The sequence below is a fragment of the Delphinapterus leucas genome, chromosome 2 (assembly GCF_059928025.1).
Source record: "Delphinapterus leucas isolate spDelLeu-1000000601 "Yukka" chromosome 2, BTC_Dleu_Yukka2, whole genome shotgun sequence".
Taxonomy (NCBI): Eukaryota; Metazoa; Chordata; class Mammalia; order Artiodactyla; family Monodontidae; genus Delphinapterus; species Delphinapterus leucas.
The window spans coordinates 177345241-177366615 of record NC_143130.1 but is presented as its reverse complement, the minus strand read 5'-3'; the positions used below and the strand labels follow the sequence as shown (position 1 = coordinate 177366615).

General features: G+C 37.1%; 9 non-coding genes and 2 pseudogenes across 9 annotated transcripts; all 11 read right to left on the bottom strand.

The window, feature by feature from the left end:
• Nucleotides 1–455: 455 nt before the first annotated feature.
• LOC115802923 (small nucleolar RNA SNORD113/SNORD114 family) lies at nucleotides 456–528 on the bottom strand. Its single transcript, XR_004023512.1, has one exon. It is a non-coding gene; the product is annotated as a small nucleolar RNA SNORD113/SNORD114 family (small nucleolar RNA).
• Nucleotides 529–1216: 688 nt separating this feature from the next.
• LOC115802942 (small nucleolar RNA SNORD113/SNORD114 family) lies at nucleotides 1217–1290 on the bottom strand. Its single transcript, XR_004023530.1, has one exon. It is a non-coding gene; the product is annotated as a small nucleolar RNA SNORD113/SNORD114 family (small nucleolar RNA).
• A 704-nt stretch (nucleotides 1291–1994) lies between these two features.
• LOC115802996 (small nucleolar RNA SNORD113/SNORD114 family) lies at nucleotides 1995–2068 on the bottom strand. Its single transcript, XR_004023579.1, has one exon. It is a non-coding gene; the product is annotated as a small nucleolar RNA SNORD113/SNORD114 family (small nucleolar RNA).
• An 11925-nt stretch (nucleotides 2069–13993) lies between these two features.
• LOC149750362 (small nucleolar RNA SNORD113/SNORD114 family) lies at nucleotides 13994–14065 on the bottom strand. Its single transcript, XR_016392448.1, has one exon. It is a non-coding gene; the product is annotated as a small nucleolar RNA SNORD113/SNORD114 family (small nucleolar RNA).
• A 1054-nt stretch (nucleotides 14066–15119) lies between these two features.
• Nucleotides 15120–15194, bottom strand: LOC115802990 (small nucleolar RNA SNORD113/SNORD114 family). The gene has a single exon (XR_004023574.1). It is a non-coding gene; the product is annotated as a small nucleolar RNA SNORD113/SNORD114 family (small nucleolar RNA).
• Nucleotides 15195–16375: 1181 nt separating this feature from the next.
• LOC115802986 (small nucleolar RNA SNORD113/SNORD114 family) lies at nucleotides 16376–16450 on the bottom strand. Its single transcript, XR_004023571.1, has one exon. It is a non-coding gene; the product is annotated as a small nucleolar RNA SNORD113/SNORD114 family (small nucleolar RNA).
• Nucleotides 16451–17317: 867 nt separating this feature from the next.
• Nucleotides 17318–17393, bottom strand: LOC115802979 (small nucleolar RNA SNORD113/SNORD114 family; annotated as a pseudogene).
• Nucleotides 17394–18303: 910 nt separating this feature from the next.
• Nucleotides 18304–18378, bottom strand: LOC115802969 (small nucleolar RNA SNORD113/SNORD114 family). Its single transcript, XR_004023555.1, has one exon. It is a non-coding gene; the product is annotated as a small nucleolar RNA SNORD113/SNORD114 family (small nucleolar RNA).
• A 438-nt stretch (nucleotides 18379–18816) lies between these two features.
• On the bottom strand, nucleotides 18817–18891 carry LOC115802970 (small nucleolar RNA SNORD113/SNORD114 family). Its single transcript, XR_004023556.1, has one exon. It is a non-coding gene; the product is annotated as a small nucleolar RNA SNORD113/SNORD114 family (small nucleolar RNA).
• A 734-nt stretch (nucleotides 18892–19625) lies between these two features.
• Nucleotides 19626–19701, bottom strand: LOC115802921 (small nucleolar RNA SNORD113/SNORD114 family; annotated as a pseudogene).
• An 875-nt stretch (nucleotides 19702–20576) lies between these two features.
• LOC115802981 (small nucleolar RNA SNORD113/SNORD114 family) lies at nucleotides 20577–20649 on the bottom strand. Its single transcript, XR_004023566.1, has one exon. It is a non-coding gene; the product is annotated as a small nucleolar RNA SNORD113/SNORD114 family (small nucleolar RNA).
• Nucleotides 20650–21375: the final 726 nt, after the last annotated feature.

Below are 21375 nucleotides of genomic sequence, written 5' to 3'. Positions count from 1 at the left end.
ATTTTTAGTGACTTAGACAATCGTTAATTTGGAGTATGTTTATTTCATTTTCTCTTAAAAAAGTGAACTTAAAACTTGTCCCTGACACAGAAAATGAGCAATGACTTACAGTAAGTAATCTCACTGATAACAGTAAATAATCTTACTCTTGTCTGTATTATTCTTAGCCAAAGATTTAACAGTTATGCACCATTCGCTTCTCTTTGGACTTCACTGTTTTCAAATTTATTAACAGTATTTCTCGCATGACCACATATTTTTATAATTGGATAAGGATTCATCCATTCAGCTTTATTTATTTACATATTTGGTTTTTGATTATTTCATTTCTCCAATTATAACAGTAAAGTGAAAATGCATGAATGAACACAAAGAATAAACAAGATCCTTGTATATTCCTGACTTTTATCTATAGGATCTTTACAAACAGAGTTAATGCATTAGATTTCTTTTTGCTGCACCTCAGAGTTTCAGACACATATTATTTATCATCCTTGATTCAAATCATCAGTCATCATCATTGGTCCAGGATTGGCTCAATTTCTCTTTGTTCATTTCTAAATTGTTTATTAATTCATTAATTCACACTAATCATACAGTAACTACTCTTAAGCAAACCACCCAAACCAACACGAGAACTTTGACTTACAGTGGTCTCCGTGCTTCTAATGTATAGATGCAACCAAAGAGCTTGTGATCATGTAAGATGGTTAAATCCCTCAAGGGTGTTCACTCTGAGGAGTATAGAGCAGAACAGTTTATAAAAAAAAAAAAAGTTAGGACCTTCTCTACATTGGTCCTTCCTTTCCACATCACTTACTCCAATTTTTTAGGTATTCATTAATTTTTCATTATATATACACATTTTTTCTATTAACAAAGAGAACAACCTCAACCTTGCAACTGATCCAGAATAATGAAACTGACTGTTAATTATCTATGTCTACATGATCCTAAGCCAAAGAAGCAACACCCTTGGTCCATTTATTTCTCAAAGGGCTTCGCTGTTTTCCATATTTATTAATAATATATCTTGCCTCACTACATATGTTCATGATTGAATAATGCTGCATTTTCACTTTTACCTTTCTCTAATGGTTCTATCTATGATCCATTAAATCTATGAATCTAACATAAGAACACGACCTTTGTGTATTTCTGACAGTTGTCTATATGATCATTTCCAAAAGAAGGATCAAACACATTACGTTGTGTATTGGGTCTCAGCATTTCAGACACTTATTTTCATCACCCACTACTCATATGTCACCAGCAGTCATCGATGTCATGTTATTCCATATCAGGCTGTCATTTTCTTCATCGGTGTTTGCACTGATTAAACTATTAATAATTATTAATTCTTTGATAATAATAAAATAAGTATATAATTCACACACAAAAAAACCAAGAGCAAGATCCTACAGTCTGTCTATACAATCATTTCCCACATGGATCATATCTCTTCTGTTATTCAATCTCAGTGTTACACATCATTGATTAATCAACATGTTTCATACATATTTATCATTGACAATAGTTAACTTTTTGATTTAAGAATTTTTAATAATACCATGAACACCCTTAAGTGAAGACCCAAACCAAGACAAGATCTCTGACCGTTACCTACCTTTGTCTCTTTCCTGACAAAGGCAGTACGGTAACCTTGATCATGGTGGAAGTTGAAATCAGCTCCAGTATCTGTTCTGAAGCGTACCAAGCAGAGAAGGTAATAAAAAGATTGAGACATTCACGCCATTAATCCATACTTCCTACCATTCACATACATAGTAATTTAGGTATTTATTAATTTATAGTAATATTTATTTAGTTTTCTCTTAATCAATCAAACATCAACCTTACTCTGCTATTGATACTTTTATAACAATATTTTTTAAGTCTATGGCCACAAGTTCAAGAAAAAGATCCTTGCATATATGTGGCAAATGTCTAATGGAACATGTCAAACAGGGTGAACGTACGAGATTCTTTTTAAGTTGGACCTCAGAGCTCCCGACACGTAATATTCACTGTATATGACTCATATGCGCCAGTCATCATCACTGGTCCCTAATTTACCCTTATTCTTCATCTTCTGTTTAACTCAATCATTCACAAATAATAACAAAATAAATTCATGTAAATCACAAAAACCTAAGAAGTCTCTTGAAAATTCCTAAGATCTGTCTATAGAATTATTTCCCACAGAGACTAGATCTCTTTCTCTATTTGACCTCGATGTTTAATATATCAATTAATCAACATCATGCTTCATGTCAACACCAGCTTCACTGTCAGGCTATGGTTGGTCTTCTGTCATTACATTTCACAGATATTTTTTTTTCTGGCTGCGCAACACGTGGGATCTTAGTTCCCCAATGAGGGATTGAACCCTCGCCCCCTGCAGTGAAAGCATGGAGTCTTAACCGCTGGACCACCAGGGAAGTCCCCGATAGTGAATGCCATTAGTCGCCTTGACAAGAAATTTAATTATTACTTACGACGGTCCGCACATGTAGATGCAAACATAAATTTTTTGACCACAGGGATCATGGCAGAACCTTGAACAGCATTCAGTACCCACCCTGAGGAGCATAAAGCACAGCAGATGAGAAAAAGATTGAAGCATTATTCCCATTGATCATTGCTGTCCACATTTCATGTTCTTAGGCATTTAAATATTTACTAATTGATGTTAGTAATTCTTTGTCTCATCTCCTAAAAAAAGAGAACAACATTGAACTGACTACTGATTCAGAACAGTAACATTGACTATATATTATCCCTGGCTATGTGATCATTAGCCAAAGAGGTAATACCCTTTATCCAATTATTTCTTTTATTTTTTCAATACAGCTCAAGTAAATTTATTACATAAAACAAAAATATGACAAGGCCAAGTAAAATGAAGTCTCAGTGTTTGGTATAAGTGAAAAAATTATTCATGAAAATTCAAGATAGGTCAATTGCTACTAAAATACTTGCCAGAGAGAGGAGCTTCAAGATGGCGGAAGAGTAAGACGTGGAGATCACCTTCCTCCCCACAAATACATCAGAAATGCATCTGCACGTGGAACAACTGCTACAGAACACCTACTGAACGCTGGCAGAAGACCTCAGACCTCCAAAAAGGCAAGAAACTCCCCCACATACCTGGGTAGGGCAAAAGAGAAAACAAAAAACAGAGACAAAAGAATAGGGACGGGACCTGCACCTCGGGGAGGGAGCCATGAAGGAGGAAAGTTTTCCACACACTAGAAGCCCCTTCTCAGGCGGAGACAGCGGGTGGCGGAGGGGGAGCTTCGGGGCCACGGAGGAGAGCGCAGCAACAGGGATGCGGGGGGCAAAGCGGAGAGATTCCCGCACAGAGGATCGGGGCCGACCGGCACTCACCAGCCCGAGAGGCTTGTCTGCTCACCCGCCGGGGCGGGCGGGGCTGGGAGCTGAGGCTCGGGCTTCGGTCGGAGCGCCGGGAGAGGACTGGGGTTGGCGGCGTGAACACAGCCTGCAGGGGGCTAGTGCGCCACGGCTAGCCGGGAGGGAGTCCGGGAAAAGTCTGGACCTGCCGAAGAGGCAAGAGACTTTTTCTTCCCTCTTTGTCTCCTGGTGCGCGAGGAGAGGGGATTAAGAGCGCTGATTAAAGGAGCTCCAGGGACGGGCGCGAGCCGCGGCTAAAAGCGCGAACCCCAGAGACGGGCAGGAGACGCTAAGGCTGCTGTTGCCGCCACCAAGGGGCCTGTGTGTGAGCACAGGTCACTCTCCACACCCCAGTTCCCAGGAGCCTGTGCAGCCCGCCACTGCCAGGGTCCCGGGAACCAGGGAAAACTTCCCCGGGAGAACGCACGGCGCGCCTCAGGCTGGTGCATCGTCACGCCGGCCTCTGCCGCCGCAGCCCCGCCCCGCACTCCGTGCCCCTCCCTCCCTCCGGCCTGAGTGAGCCAGAGACCCCGAATCAGCGGCTCCGTTAACCCCGTCCTGTCTGAGCGAAGAACAGACGCCCTCAGGTGACCTACACGCAGAGGCAGGGCCAAATCCAAAGCTGAGCCCCAGGAGCTGTGTGAACAAAGAAGAGAAAGGGAAATCTCTCCCAGCAGCCTCAGGAGCAGCGGATTAAAGCTCCACAGTCAACCTGATGTACCTGCATCTGTGGAATACCTGAATACACAACAAATCATCCCAAACTGAGGAGGTGGACTTTGGGAGCAACGATATATATATATATATATTTCCTTTTTCCCCTTTTTCTCTTTACGTGAGTGTCTATGTGTGTGCTTCTGTGTGAGATTTTGTCCGTATAGCTTTGCTTTTACCATTTGTCCTAGGGTTCTGTCTGTTCGTTTCTTTTTTTTTTTTTAGTATAGTTTTTAGCACTTGTTATAATTGGTGGATTTGTTTTTTGGTTTGGTTGCTCTTTTCTTTCTTTTTTTATTACTTTAAAAAACTTTTTTAATAATTTTTTATTTTTTAAAAACTTTTACTTTCTTTTATCTTCCTCTTTCTTTTTTTTTCTCCCTTTTATTCTGAGTCATGTGGATGACAGGCTCTTGGTGCTCCAGCCAGGCATCAGGGCTGTGCCTCTGAGGTGGGAGAGCCAAGTTCAGGACATTGGTCCACAAAGGACCTTCCAGCTCCACGTATTATCAAACAGCAAAAATCTCCCAGAGATCTCCATCTCAATGCTAAGACCCAGCTCCACTCAAAAGACCAGCAAGCTACAATGCTGGTCACCCTATGCCAAACAACTAGCAAGACAGGAACACAACCCCACCCATTAGCAGAGCGGCTGCCTAAAATCATAATAAGGCCACAGACACCCCAAAACACACCACCAGACGTGGACCTGCCCACCAGAAAGACAAGATCCAGCCTCATCCACCAGAACACAGGCACTACTCCCCTCCACCAGGAAGCCTACACAACCCACTGAACCAACCTTAGCCACTGGGGACAGACACCAAAAACAACAGGAACTACGAACCTGCAGCCTGTGAAAAGAAGACCCCAAACACAGTAAGTTAAGCAAAATGAGAAGACAGAGAAATGCACAGCAGATGAAGGATCAAGGTAAAAACCCACCAGACCTAACAAATGAAGAGGAAATAGGCAGTCTACCTGAAAAAGAATTCGGAATAATGATAGTAAAGATGATCCAAATCTTGGAAATAGAATGGAGAAAACACAAGAAACGTTTAACAAGGACCTAGAAGAGCTAAAGAGCAGAGAAACAGTGAGGAACAACACAATAAATGAAATTTAAAATACTCTAGAAGGGATCAATAGCAGAATAACTGAGGCAGAAGAACAGATAAGTGACCTGGAAGATAAAATAGTGAAAATAACTACCGCAGTGCAGAAAAAAGAAAAAATAATGAAAAGAATTGAGGAAAGTCTCAGAGACCTCTGGACAACAATAAACGCACCAACATTTGAATTATAGGGGTCCCAGAAGAAGAAGAGAAGAAGAAAGGGACTGAGAAAATATTTGAAGAGATTATAGTTGAAAACTTCCCTAATATGGGAAAGGAAATAATTAATCAAGTCCAGGAAGCACAGAGAGTCCCATACAGGATAAATCCAAGGAGAAACACGCCAAGACACATATTAATCAAACTATCAAAAATTAAATGCAAAGAAAAAATATTAAAAGCAGCAAGGGAAAAACAACAAATAACACACAAGGGAATCCCCATAAGGTTAAAAGCTGATCTTTCAGCAGAAATTCTGCAAGCCAGAAGGGAGTGGCAGGACATATTTAAAGTGATGAAGGGGAAAAACCTACAACCAAGATTACTCTACCCAGCAAGGATCTCATTCAGATTTGATGGAGAAATTAAAACCTTTACAGACAAGCAAAAGCTGAGAGAGTTCAGCACAACCAAACCAGCTTTACAACAAATGCTAAAGGAACTTCTCTAGGCAGGAAACACAAGAGAAGGAAAAAACCTACAATAACAAAACCAAAACAATTAAGAAAATGGTAATAGGAATATACATATCGATAATTACCTTAAATGTAAATGGATTAAATGCTCCAACCAAAAGACATAGACTGGCTGAATCCATACAAAAACAAGACCCGTATAGATGCTGTCTACAAGAGACCCACTTCAGACCTAGGGACACATACAGACTGAAAGTGAGAGGATGGAAAAAGATATTCCATTCAAATGGAAATCAAAAGAAAGCTGGAGTAGCAATTCTCATATCAGACAAAATAGACTTTAAAATAAAGACTATTACAAGAGACAAAGAAGGACACTACATAATGATCAAGGAATTGATCCAAAAAGAAGATATAACAATTGTAAATATTTATGCACCCAATATAGCAGCACCTCAATACATAAGGCACATACTAACACCCATAAAAGGGGAAATCGACAGTAACACAATCATAGCAGGGGACTTTAACACCCCACTTTCACCAATGGACAGATCATCCAAAATGAAAATAAATAAGGAAACACAAGCATTAAATTATACATTAAACAAGATGGACTTAACTGATGTTTATAGGACATTCCATCCAGAAACAACAGAATACACTTTCTTCTCAAGTGCTCACAGAACATTCTCCAGGATAGATCATATGTTGGGTCACAAATCAAGCCTCAGTAAATTTAAGAAAATTGAAATTGTATCAAGTACCATTTCCGACCACAGCACTATGAGACTAGATATCAATTACAGGGAAAAAAATCTCTAAATAGTACAAACATATGGAGGTTAAACAATACACTACTTAATAACCAAGAGATCACTGAAGAAATCAAAGAGGAAATCAAAAAATACCTAGAAACAAATGACAATGAAAACACGATGACCCAAAACCTACTGGATGCAGCAAAAGCAGTTCTAAAGAAGGAAGTTTATAGCAATAAAATCCTATGTAAAGAAACAAGAAACATCTCAAATAAACAACCTAACCTTACACCTAAAACAATTAGAGAAAGAAAAACAAAAAAACCCCCAAACTTAGCAGAAGGAAAGAAATCATAAAAACCAGATCAGTAATAAATGAAAAATAAATGAAGGAAATGATAGCAAATATCAATAAAACTAAAAGCTGGTTCTTTGAGAAGATAAACAAAATTGATAAACCATTAGCCAGACTCATCAAGAAAAAAAGGGAGAAGACTCAAATCAATAGAATTAGAAATGAAAAAGGAGAAGTAACAACTGACACCGCAGAAATATAAGCATCATGAGAGATTACTACAAGCAACTCTATGCCAATAAAATGGACAACCTGGAAGAAATGGACAAATTCTTAGAAATGCACAACCTTCCAAGACTGAATCGGGAAGAAATGGAAAATATGAACAGACCAAGCACAAGCACTGAAATTGATACTGCCATTAAAAATCTTCCAACAAACAAAAGCCCAGGACCAGATGTCTTCACAGGCGAATTCTATCAAACATTTAGAGAAGAGCTGACACCTATCCTTCTCAAACTCCTCCAAAGAATAGCAGAGGGAGGAACACTTGCAAACTCATTCTATGAGGCCACCATCACCCTGATACCAAAACCAGACAAAGATGTCACAAAGAAAGAAAACTACAGGCCAATATCACTGATGAACATAGATGGAAGTATCCTCAGCAAAATACTAGCAAACAAATCCAACAGCACATTAAAAGGATCATACACCATGATCAAGTGGGGTTTATCCCAGGAATGCAAGGATTCTTCAATATATGCAAATCAATCAATGTGATACACCATATTAACAAACTGAAGAATAAAATCCATATGATCATCTCAATTGATGCAGAGAAATCTTTCAACAAAATTCAACACACGTTTATAATAAAAACCCTCCAGAAATTAGGCACAGAGGGAACTTACCTCACCATAATAAAGGCCATATATGACAAACCCACAGCCAACATCGTCCTCAATGGTGAAAAACTGAAACCATTTGCACTAGGATGAGGAACAAGACAAGGTTGCCCACTCTCACCACGATTATGCAACATAGTTTTGGAAGTTTTAGCCACAGCAATCAGAGAAGAAAAGGAAATAAAAGGAATCCAAATTGGAAAAGAAGAAGTAAAGCTGTCACTGTTTGCAGATGACATGATACTATACCTAGAGAATCCTAAAGATGCTACCAGAAAACTACTAGAGCTAATCAATGAATTTGGTAAAGTTGCAGGATACAAAATTAATGCACAGAAATCTCTTGCATTCCTATACACTAATGATGAAAAATCTGAAAGTGAAATTAAGAAAACACTCCCATTTACCATTGCAACAAAAAGAATAAAATACCTAGGAATAAGCCTACCTAAGGAGACAAAAGACCTGTATGCAGAAAATTATAAGACAGTGATGAAAGAAGTTAAATATGATACAAAGAGATGGAGAGATATACCATGTTCTTGGATTGGAAGAATCAACATTGTGAAAATGACTCTACTACCCAAAGCAATCTACAGATTCAATGCAATCCCTATCAAACTACCACTGGCATTTTTCACAGAACTAGAACAAAAAATCTCACAATTTGTATGGAAACACAAAAGACCCCGAATAGCCAAAGCAATCTTGAGAAAGAAAAACGGAGCTGGAGTACTCAGGCTTCCTGACTTCAGACTATACTACAAAGCTACAGTAATCAAGACAGTATGGTACTGGCACAAAAACAGAAATACAGATCAATGGAACAGGATAGAAAGCCCAGAGATAAACCCACGCACACATGGTCACCTTATCTTTGATAAAGGAGGCAAGAATATACAATGGAGAAAAGACAGCTTCTTCAATAAGTGGTGCTGGGAAAACTGGACAACTGCAGGTAAAAGAATGAAATTGGAACATTCCCTAACACCATACACAAAAATTAACTCAAAATGGATTAAAGACCTAAATGTAAGGCTAGAAACTATCAAACTCTTAGAGCGAAACATAGGCAGAACATTCTATGACATAAATCACAGCAAGATCCTTTTTGACCCATCTCCTAGAGGAATGGAAATAAAAACAAAAATAAACAAATGGGACCTCATGAAACTGAAAAGCTTTTGCACAGCAAAGGAAACCATAAACAAGACCAAAAGACAACCCTCAGAATGGGAGAAAATATTTGCAAATGAAGCAACTGACAAAGGATTAATCTCCAAAATTTACAAGCAGCTCATTCAGCTCAATATCAAAAAAACAAATAACCCAATCCAAAACTGGGCAGAAGACCTAAATAGACATTTCTCCAAAGAAGATATACAGATTGCCAACAAACACATGAAAGAATGCTCAACATCATTAATCATTAGAGCAATACAAATCAAAACTACAATGAGATATCATCTCACACCAGTCAGAACGGCCATCATCAAAAATTCTACAAACAATAAATGCTGGAGAGGGTGTGGAGAAAAGGGAACACTCTTGCACTGTTGGTGGGAATGTAAATTGATACAGCCACTATGGAGAACAGTATGGAGGTTCCTTAAAAAACTAAAAATAGAACTACCATACGACCCAGCAATCGCACTACTGGGCATATACCCTGAGAAAACCATAATTCAAAAAGAGTCATGTACCACAATGTTCATTGGAGCTCTATTTACAATAGCCAGGACATGGAAGCAACCTAAGTGTCCATCAACAGATGAATGGATAAAGAAGATGCGGCACATATATACAATGGAATATTACTCAGCCATCAAAAGAAACGAAATTGAGTTATTTGTAGTGAGGTGGATGGACCTAGAGTCTGTCATACAGAGTGAAGTCAGTCAGAAAGAGAAAAACAAATACCATACGCTAACACATATATATGGAATCTAAAAAACAAACAACAAAATGGTCATGAAGAACCTAGGGACAAGACGGGAATAAAGGCGCAGACCTTCTAGAGAATGGACTTGAGGATACGGAGTTGGGGGGGAATGGTAAGCTGTGACAAAGTGAGAGAGAGGCATGGACATATATACACTACCAAATGTAAAATAGATAGCTAGTGGGAAGCAGCCGCATAGCACAGGGAGATCAGCTCGGTCCTTTGTGACCACCTAGAGGGTGGGAGGGAGGGAGATGCAAGAGGGAAGAGTTATGGGGATATATGTATAACTGATTCACTTTGTTATAAAGCAGAAACTAACACGCCATTGTAAAGCAATTATACTCCAATAAAGATGTAAATAAATAAATATATAAAATTAAATAAAATACTTTCCAGAATTTAATAACTAACTTTTATATAGTGTTGATCCAACTATATCTTAATGGATACTCATATTTACAAATTAAATCAATAGTATTTCTTGTCTCATATAACTGGACAGTACTTCACCCTTTCATCTTTATTTACGTAATTGTATAGATTTTATTATTGATCTCTTGTAACAATAATACCATCAAAATTCATGAACCACAAAAGTCCAAGAACAGACTTCAGTGCATTCCTAGTCTATCTTGAGGATCACTTCCAACAGAGACCATAGACTAGATCTCTTTCTGTACAGTACCTCAGAGCCAGATACATATCATCCATCACCCGTGATTCATACCCCACCAGCGGTCCCTTATCAGTCCAGGATTTGCCCTCTTTCTCCTCGTTCATTTGCACACTCATTGATTTTTAATTTTTAATTGCCTAATAATAATAAAATAAATTTACGTGAAGCACAAAAACTCAAGAACAAGAGTTTCAAGTATCCCTAACACCTGTACATAGAATAATTTCCCTCAGCAACTATATCTTTCATTAATCAATCTTAGTTTGCACCTATTCATTAAGGACGTATGTGACATATGAAACCCATAGTGGGCCATGGCTAACTTCTTAGATTATACTCAATACACGTTTTTAACAAAACAGTGAATATTCTTAAACAAGCCCCCCACACCAAGATAAGGGCTTTGACTATTACTCACATTGGTCTCTTTGCTCCTAATACAGAATTCACAGCCAGGGCAAAAGGCTTACATCAGTTCAGTTCATTCATTCTGAGTATAAGCAATGCAGATAATAAAATATTGAGACATTCTTCCCATTAATACATGGTTTTCTCATTTCATTTTCTTAATATTTAAGTATTATTTATAGTGTGATATACTTCTTTTTATCTAAAGTAAACAAACTACTCAAACTCATGACTGACTCAAAGCCAGAAGACAGACTAATACATATAATTATCCATATCATCCTTACCCCAAAGTGTAACCTGCTTGATCCATTTATCACTTAATGAACTCTCATGGTTCTAAGTTATATTAATAGTAATTCATACCTCACGACATATTTTCATAATTTGATATGCTTCACCCTTTTCATCTTTATACACTGACATATCTGTTTATTCTTTCATTTATTCACTTAATAAAATCAAAATCCATGAAGCACCAAAGACTGAGAATGCGATCCTTGAATATTACTGAAATCTATCCATGGGCTCATTCCCACAAATGTAAACACTTAATATTTTTTTGTAATGGACCTCAGTAGTTCGTAGATGTTTTCATCATAAAATATAGTTCAGAATCGGTCCATGGTTGGCCTTTTCTTCATATAATTTGTATACTGTTTCTATATATAGCGTGAACCCACCATCAGCACTACAATACTGACTAGTACTTACGTATCCTATGTGCTCCGTCCTCATAATGAAAATAGCTTACATCGTTATCAATTAAGGAATGTGTAGGGAAAACCTAAAACAAATTTAAAGAGCTATAAAATGAAGGACATGGACTCAACCTGTTTTTAAAATCATCCTAAGTGATCAAATTAATCATAAACTTTGGTTCCCCATCCTTAGTACAAGCCTAACCTTGTTTGATTTTGTTCCTGTATGTAGCCGCGTACTCATTTTAAATATACATTCCTAAACATACTGGCAGCCTACAGATCTTGGTCTTTTCAGAATGCTTAAATCAGTTCAGGGGCACCCATTTTGTAGAGTACAAAGATGATGTTAAAAGAACGAGACATTTTCTCCATTGGACCATGCTTTCCTCCTTTCGTTTACTTAGACTTTTAGATGTTTATTAATTAATGTATTTGTTATTTCTTTAAAAATGAGCAACCTGGAACTCATCACTGACACACAGCAACAGCACTAACTATTATGACATGTATTTGACTTTATCGGTGATTCTGGAAACGTTGTTTCCTGGTAGGCAGTATTAGCAGAACTTGGGAACGTGTTAGGAATGCAGCTTAGCGGATCCGACACTAATTTTACTGAATCCGAAATGCTGAGAGTAGGGTCAGCAATCTGTAGTTTAACAAGCCCTTCGGGTGATTCTGATTCTCACTCAAGAACACTGCTCTATATTAACCTATCCCAGAGAGGTAAAACCCTTGATCTACTGGTTTCTTAATGCGCTGCTGTGCTTCAGAATTATATGAACAAAAATTTCTCTCACAACATTTCTTCTTGATTAACCCAGCTTTACTCTCTTTATCTATCTACCTATCACCTATCTATCCGTCTTTTGATTCTTTAATTTATTCCCTTAGAATAATGTAGTAAAAGTCCCCATGATCCATTTAAACCCCGGAATTAGTTGCTTGAAAATTACTGAAATCTAGCTATACACTTATTCCCACAGATATCTCAAATCTCCTTTTGAAATGAACTTCAGTGAGGCAGAAACGAATTAATCACAAGACACATTCAGACTGCATTCCATTCACATCATGGATCCGTGCTTGACTCGTTTTCATTTAACTTCTGCATTCTTTAAAGATGGAAGAAAGAACCACCATGGGCCCACCAACCACTCCACATCCAAACACCGTAAATATCTGACATTTTCCTGTGGGTTGCTTCACTCAATTCACAGCTTAGATCTTTTCCACAGAGGAATGTTTATAAACTGTGGTGCAAACCTAATATGGAATAAGTAGCTGTGAAAGTGAATGTAAAACCCTCAGACTTTTAAAAAATTGTACTGAATTCGATGACTTCATAAAACTTGCCACATTGCATATCTTCAGCATATATCCATATTTGGTCTCCTTTGAATTTATTTGTCGGTAGCTATTTATTAATAGCTTTAATTTTCATTCATCCATTCTTTAATGCATGAAAGAATCTGACAAACTATTCGTGTCGTAAAGAAAATGCAAAACATTTAACTTCCCAGAAACCAAGAGACAAATGCCTATTGTGTATATCTGTCTAATCCCCCTTATTCAAACTGGCCAGAGCTAAGATTCGTTTTTCTCAAGAGGGACACAACAGGAGTAAAACGGATGAATCATGCTTCATCACATATTCATCACTGGCCAGGTGCTTTGTCCCCTCTGATCTTATTCAGGTATTAACTTATTTATTAATTTATAATACTAAGATCAGTATCCTTGTATACAAACTCAATTCAATAACACTCTTTAATAGTAACTGCATCCAGCCCCTCATTATCATTAAGCATCAAGGGACTATATACTTTTTATTCCCAACTTTATTTAGGAGGAATTGACAAACGTAGTTTGCATATATTTAAAATGTACAACATGAAGATTTGATTTACATATACAATGTGGAATGATTACCAATGGAACACTGAAGCCAAGGGCTTGATCATGACTTGTCATATGACACATTTTTGTCACTCGTTCGTGTTAAGCCCTCTTTAATGTAGTAAGGGGGTTCAATTATATAAACTTTTTTTCCCATTTCTTAATTAAAAAAAAAAAATGCCTGCAACCCAAAGATAACCCAGAACATAAACATCAACAATTACACACATCTTTCTCTGGGTCTCATGATATAAAAGCCTCTACATATTTTTAATAGACTTCGGTTCCTTAGAAATAGATTGGTAATTATTATCACATACTCTATAGTTATTCCAGATTTGGCCCTATTTTTCCTTCATTTATTCATACATTTGTTTAGATATCATTGTATTGATTAACTTTTAATAAGCAATCAATATTTATGAAACTCAAAAGCCTAAAAATAAGATCCTTGGATATCCTTAACAAGTCTTTATAGGCTCATTTATATCAGAAGAATGGACTAGATTTCTTTTTGCTTTGGACTTCGGCGTTCTAGGTAAGCATTGCTCATCCTTGACTCACATGCCACCAGTCCTCAATATTACTTCAGACTCCATCCTCTTTTTTTCATTCAATTATAATTTTGTTTAGAGATAAATCGTTAATTCATAATGAGAAACATATACTCATAAATTTTTAAAGTAGTTTTAATAGCCCTAACATCTGTATGTAGAATCATTTTTTACAGAGTGAAAAGTCCAGATCTCTTTTGTTAATCGGCCTTGTGTTGAATGTATGGATTAGTCATCATATTTGCTTCATTTTCACGTCTAACTTTACTTATTGTTAGTCCAAGGTCAGCATGGACTAATCCCTAACATCTGTCTGTAGAATTATTTCCCTCGGCAAACCATCTCTTCCATTAATTGACCTCAACGTTTTGACTTGGATGAATAAACATAATGCTTCATATTAATTGCATTTGGGGGCCATGGTTGGCATTCACTGATTATATTTCACATTTTTAAATAATACAATGAATACCCTTAAACAAACAACCCAAACCGAGGCAATAACTTTGACTATTACTCACATTGGTCACCATGCTCTAAACCATAGAACTTGTGATCATGGAAGAATCATTAGCCAGCTTGAGGGGGTCCATTCTGAGTAGTACAGAGCAGACGAGATGATTTTAAAAGGCTGAGACCTAATCAACATTGGTCCTTGTATTTCACCTTTCATTTAGTGAGTTATTTAGGAAATCAGCAACTTGGGAAAATGTTTACTTAATGTCTCCTAAGTAAACAAACAATAACGATCTTGCCACTGACACAGAATATGGACATTGCCTATTAACGACTTCACACTGCCTATAAAATTCTTAGCCAGAGGTAACACCTTGTAGGATTTGTTTCCTAATAAATAGAAGTATTTTCAAAATATGTTAATAGTATTTCTTGTCTTGCTACATATTTTTATAATTGGACAGTGCTTAATGACCTCCATCTTTATTTATGTATGTATTTATCGATTATTTCATTGATCTGACTATAAAAATAGAGAATGCATGAACGTAAACCAAAAGTGAGATTCTTGTATATTCATGGCATCTGTCTATAGGATCACTTCACACAGGGCAATGGACTAGTTTCCATTTGCATCGGACCTCAGAGTTCCAGACACAGATTCATCATACACGACATACATGACTACACCAATAGTCATCATCGATCCAGTATTGTCCCTCCTTTTCTTCAATCGTTTGTACATTGTCCATTGATTAATTCATTAATTCACTAATAATAATTTTTAAACCCTATCATTCACAGAAGCCCAAGAAGAGCCTTGATAGCCCTAAACTGTATACAGGATAATTCTCACATCAACATATCTCTCTCATTTATTATTCTGATTTTCCCATATGCATTAATCAATATAATCAACCCCATATTTATATAATCAATTCCACATTTGTCACTGGGCTATAGTTAGCCTTATGCAATTATACGTCACATTAATACTTCATAATGATACAGTGAATATGCTTTTTTTAAAAACACTAAAATAAGACAAGAACTTTGACTGTTACTCACATTGGTCTGTATGCTCCTGACACACGGGTGCAACCGTAGACCTGGTACCCATGGAAGATGCTTAAATCAGCTCAGGTGTGTCCATTCTGAGGCCTACAGAGCAGAGCAGATGAGAAAGATAATTGAGACCTTACTTCCATTGATCCCTGCTTTCCACCGTCCAGTTACTCCGTCATTTAGGTATTTATATATTTTTCATGATATAGATTTTTTTTCTCTTAACAAAGGAAACTCTCTCAAACTTGAAACTGATCCAGTAAATAAAACTGACTCTTATTCATCAGCCTACGTGATTCTTAGCCACAGAGGGTAACATCCTTGATTCGTTTATTTCTTAGGAGGCAGCAGTGTCTTCTTCCATTCTTATGAGTAATATTTCTAGCCTCACCACATATGTTCATAGTTGGACAATGCTTAACATTCTTCTTTATCTATTTACTTCTATTTTATTCCACCGTCAATCCATTAGTAATAATAAATCTAAATCTATGAACTCAAAATAAGAACACAGTATTTGTATATTTCTGACATCTGTCTACTGCAGGGGTCTCCAACCCCCAGACTGTGGACCGGTGCTGGTCCAAGGCCTGTTAGGAACCGGGCTGCACAGCAGGAAGTGAGCAGCGGGCGAGCGAGCGAAGCTTCGTCTGCCGCTCCCCATCGCTGCTCTCCATCGCTCGCATTGCCGCGTGAACCATCTCCCTCCGTGCCATCCGTGGAAAAATCGTCTTCCACGAAACCGGTCCCTGGCGCCAAAAATGTTGGGGATCGCTGGTCTACTGGATCATTTCCAAAAGAGAGATTCAACTAATTATGTTTTGTGTTGGACCCCGGAGTTCCAGGCACGTAGTATTCATCGTTTATAACTCATATGCCACCAGTTGTCATCACCGGTAGATGTTTCTCTTTTTCCTCATTCATTTCTGCATCTGTATTAAATAAATCAAATTAATTCACTGATAATAATATAATGAATACATGATTCCAAAACCCAAGAGCAAGATATTTGCATATCCCAAGCATAGTATATAGAGCCATATCCCATGTAGACTTTATCTCTTTGATCAGTGAATTTCAATGTTGATTAAATAACATAATATTTCATATGATTTTTAAATTTGGACATAGTTCATTTTAATTATATTTATTATTTTTTTAAATAATACTGTGAAACCTTTAAACAAATAACCCAAACCAAGACAAGAACTTTGACCTTTGACCGTTACTCACCTTTGTCTCTTTCCTGACACGGGAGCAACATGACGATCTTAATCAGCTTGGAAGGTCCATTCTGAATAGTACCAAGCAGAGAAGAAAATAAAAAGATGGAGACATTGTCTCCATTGATTCATTGTCTCCGCCATCCAGATACATAGTCATTTAGGTATTTATTGATTAATGGTAATATTTATTTATTTTCCTCTTAACAAATTCAGCATTAAAGTTGTAACTCACTCAGATCAAAAACGGTACATATCACTGTCTATACCATCCTTGGTCAAAGATGTAATACACTTGATCCATTTAATATTGATTTCAATTTATATTAGTATTATTTTCTTTACTATACACTTTAAAGATGAACAATACTTCAGCCTCTTCATTTTTACTTTCACATTTGTTTATTTATTCTGCCATTTATTCTTTTAGAATAAGGTTTTGTAAAATTCACAGACACAAACATCAAGAACAATATCTTTGTATATTCCTGACATCTGTCTATAGAATCACTTTAAACAGGAGGAATGGGCTGGATTTCTTTGTGCTGGACCTCAGAGTTTCAGACACACAAGTACTCATCGTATACAACTCATACGTCACTAGCCGTCATCATTGGTCCACGATTGGACTCTTTCTTCATTCTGATCTATATTTACTGATCAAGTCATCAATAATAATAAAATAAATATCTGTGAATCACAAATACTCAAGGACTACTAGATCCTTAATATCCTTAATATCTATCTATAGAATCATTTGCCTCATTGAATATTCTTCTTTCATCAATCACCTTCATTGAGGCAAATACCTATTAAGCAACGTAACGTCTCATGTCAATTCTATATTTATCCATAGACCATGACTAGCCTTCTTTGAACACATTTATTTATTATCACAGCGAATAAACGAACACCCAAACCAAGAGAAGAATTTGACAATTACTTACATGGACCACACGTACTTATACACAGGACAACCAGCAGAGTTCCTGATCATGGTCAATGCTTAACCAATTCAGGTGCATCCATTCTGAGGAATACAAAGCAGAGAAGATGATAAGAAGATCGACAGACACTCCACTGATACGTACATTTCAACTTTCACGTGGTCACTTACTTAGAAAACAGTACATTGGGGTCATGTTTATTAATTTATTCTTAACAAACAAAACAGCATCAAGCTTGACACAGACCAATAATAAGAGCTTTGATGGTTATTTACTGTCTGTATCATTCTCAACCAAAGAGGTCAGACATTTGAGCCACTTACATTTCCTAATGCACCTCAGTATTTTCAATCAATGTTAATAGTTTTTATTGACTCACCACATATATTAAGAGTGAATATGCTTCAGCCTCTTCATTAACTTATTTAGACTTGTACATTGATTATTTCTTTGGGCTAATTTTTATAGTATCAATAAAATCAAAGACTCATAAACACAAACCAAAAAATGTGTTCTTTTATTTTCCTAATACTTGTCGGTAATAGCATGCCAAATAGAGGTGACAAATTATACTTCTTTCTTTACTGGACCTCAGAGTTTCAGACACGTAGTATTCATCATCCATGACTCATACGATATCAGTCATCATCACTGGTCCATATATGGGCCTCTATTTCTTCATTCTCATTGGCATAGTTCATTGATTAATTCATTAAGTGACTGATATTATACTTCACACTTTTACAATATAGTGAATACTTGAGAAAAAAAAACTCTCGAAGACATGAATTTAATTACTGCATTACTCACATTGGTCTATAGAGCACAGGACCGTGCAAGATGCTTAAACCCACCAGCATGCGTCCATCCTGAGGAGTACAGGGCAGAGCAGAAAAAAAAAATTTGAGACGTTCTCTGAATTGGTCCTGGTTTTCTTCATTTTATTTACTCAGACATGAAAGTATTTATTATTTTCCATAATTTATACACATATATAAGCATAAATATAAATATAATATGATCCTTAGAAAAACGATCCTAACATCTTTCCATAAGATCACTTCAAACAGAGGCAACAGATTATATTTCCTTTTTGATTGGACCTCAGAGTTTCAGACACAAAGTAGTCATCGTCCATGGCTCATACTCCACCAACGGTCATCACTGGTCCACGCCTGAGCCTCTGTTTCTTCATTCTCGTGGACATTTTCTATGACTGGTGTTTTGGATTATATTTCACACTTTTAACAGTGCAGTGAATACCCTTAAAAAAAAACTTCTTAAACACAAGAACTTAACCTTTACTCACATTCATCTCTAGGCTCTTAACACACAGAGGAAACCATAGAAAATGCTTGAATCAGCTTGAGTGTGTCGATTCTGGGGAGTACAAGATGAGGCGGGTGATTAAAAATCTAGACCTTTCAAAAGAAGATCCACATCAGTCTTTGTTTACATCATTTCATTCTTTCATTTACAAAGGTATTTATTAATTTTTCCGAATATATGTACATATGACATATATACATATGAAACAAGATTGACATCCTCTACTGAGACAGACCCAGGCCTATAATACTAGGTATTACTTATCAAGGTCAGTGTCTGTATGATCCTTAGGAAGAGAGGTAACACCGCTGGTCCATTTATTTCTTAACATGCAACAGTTTCCTCAGTTTATATTAATAGTATTTCTTGCCTCTCGTGTATATTCATAGGTGGGCAAAGCATCATCCTCGTTTTTATTTATTTGTATTTTGTTTATTGGCTCTATCATTGATCGATTTATATTAATAATATATAAATCCATGAATCCAAAATTACAAGAACAGTATCCTTGTAAACTCTTAACATCGATCCACAGGATCATTTGTGAGAGAGGAAACAGATTAGATTTTGTTTTGTGTTGGACCTCAGACTTCCAGACATGTGGCATTCATCGTATTAAGACTCCTAGGTCATCAGACATCATCACTGATCTGGGGTTGGGCCCCTTTTTCCTCATTCTCCTCTACAGTTGTTTATACATTAATTCATCAACCTACTAATAAAAATTAAGTAAATATATGTGAATTACAAAAATGCAAGGACAAGAGCCTTCAGTAGCCCTGTCATTTATCTTTAGAATCGTTGCCTAATTGAATATACCTCTTCCATTAATCATCATTGTTGTAAAAACATTAATCAACATAATGTTTCAATTTAATCGCTGGACCATAGTTGGTCTTTTTTCTTATATTTAATACATTTTTAATTATTACAGGGATACCCTGAACAAATCACCCAAACCAGGACAAGAACTTTGATTATTACTCACACTGGACTTAATGCTCCTACACAGAGATGCTCCCATGAGCTCCTGCGTTCAGGGTCCTCTTTCTGAGAAGTACAAAGCAAAACAGATATAACAAGATCAAGACATTATCTCCATTGTTCTGCGCACTCCACCTTACATTTAGTCAATCATTTAGTAATATGTTAATCTGGGATAATGCTTAACAAATTTCCTCTTTAAAAAATGAATAAGATCAGACTCGCTATGGACTCAGAATAAGAACGTCTCTATTAGCACGAGCCAAAGAGGTAAGGCACTCGAACCACTTATTTTTCGTAATGGCATTCAGTATTCTCAGCACATTTTAACAGTTTCCATTGCCTTACCCCATATCTCAAGAGTGCATATGCTTCATGCTCAGCGTCCTCGCTGTTTTATATTTGTACACTGATTCTTTAATTGATCCATTTACAATAAAAGAATCAAAATTCACAAAAATAGTCTAAGAAAATAGTCCCTTTAGATTCCTAAAATCAGTCTATAGGATTTCAAGCAGAGGTAACAGACTATATTTCTTTCTGATTGGACCTCAGATTCCAGAATGAAGTAGTCATCATCCATGACTCATACTCCACCAGCGGTCATCATCGATCCACATGTCAGCCTCTTTTTGCTCATCCTCCTGTACATTAGCTCATTAATTAATTTCTTATCCACTGATATTAATCTTTAAAACCCCATGATTCACATAAAAACAAAGAATAAGAACCTTGGGGCTTCCCTGGTGGCGCAGTGGTTGAGAATCTACCTGCCAATGCAGGGGACACGGGTTCTAGCCCTGGTCTGGGAAGATCCCACAGGCCGCGGAGCAAGTGGGCCTGTGAGCCACAATTACTGAGCCTGCGCGTCTGGAGCCTGTGCTCCGCAACAACAGAGGCCACGATAGCGAAAGGCCCGTGCACCGCGATGAAGAGTGGCCCCCGCTTGCCACAACTAGAGAAAGCCCTCGCGCAGAAACGAAGACCCAACACAGCCATAAATAAATAAATAAGATAAATTTAAGAATAAGAACCTTGACTATTTTACTTCTGTCCATAGAATCATTTATCACACTGATATCGCTCTTTCATTAATTACTCTTACAATACCATAAATTGATTAATAAATACTATTGGGAATAATCCCATATTTATCACTGGCCATGGATGGCCAATAAGTACACTTTTTTAAAAAACGTTTCGAATGAAGACATGAACGTTATTACTCACATTGGTCTCTACACACCAAAGACGTGGAGACAACCAGAGAACGTGACCACGAGAGAATTTTCCAATCAGCTCGACTGGTCCATTCTGAGGAATATAAAGCAGAGTAGATGACG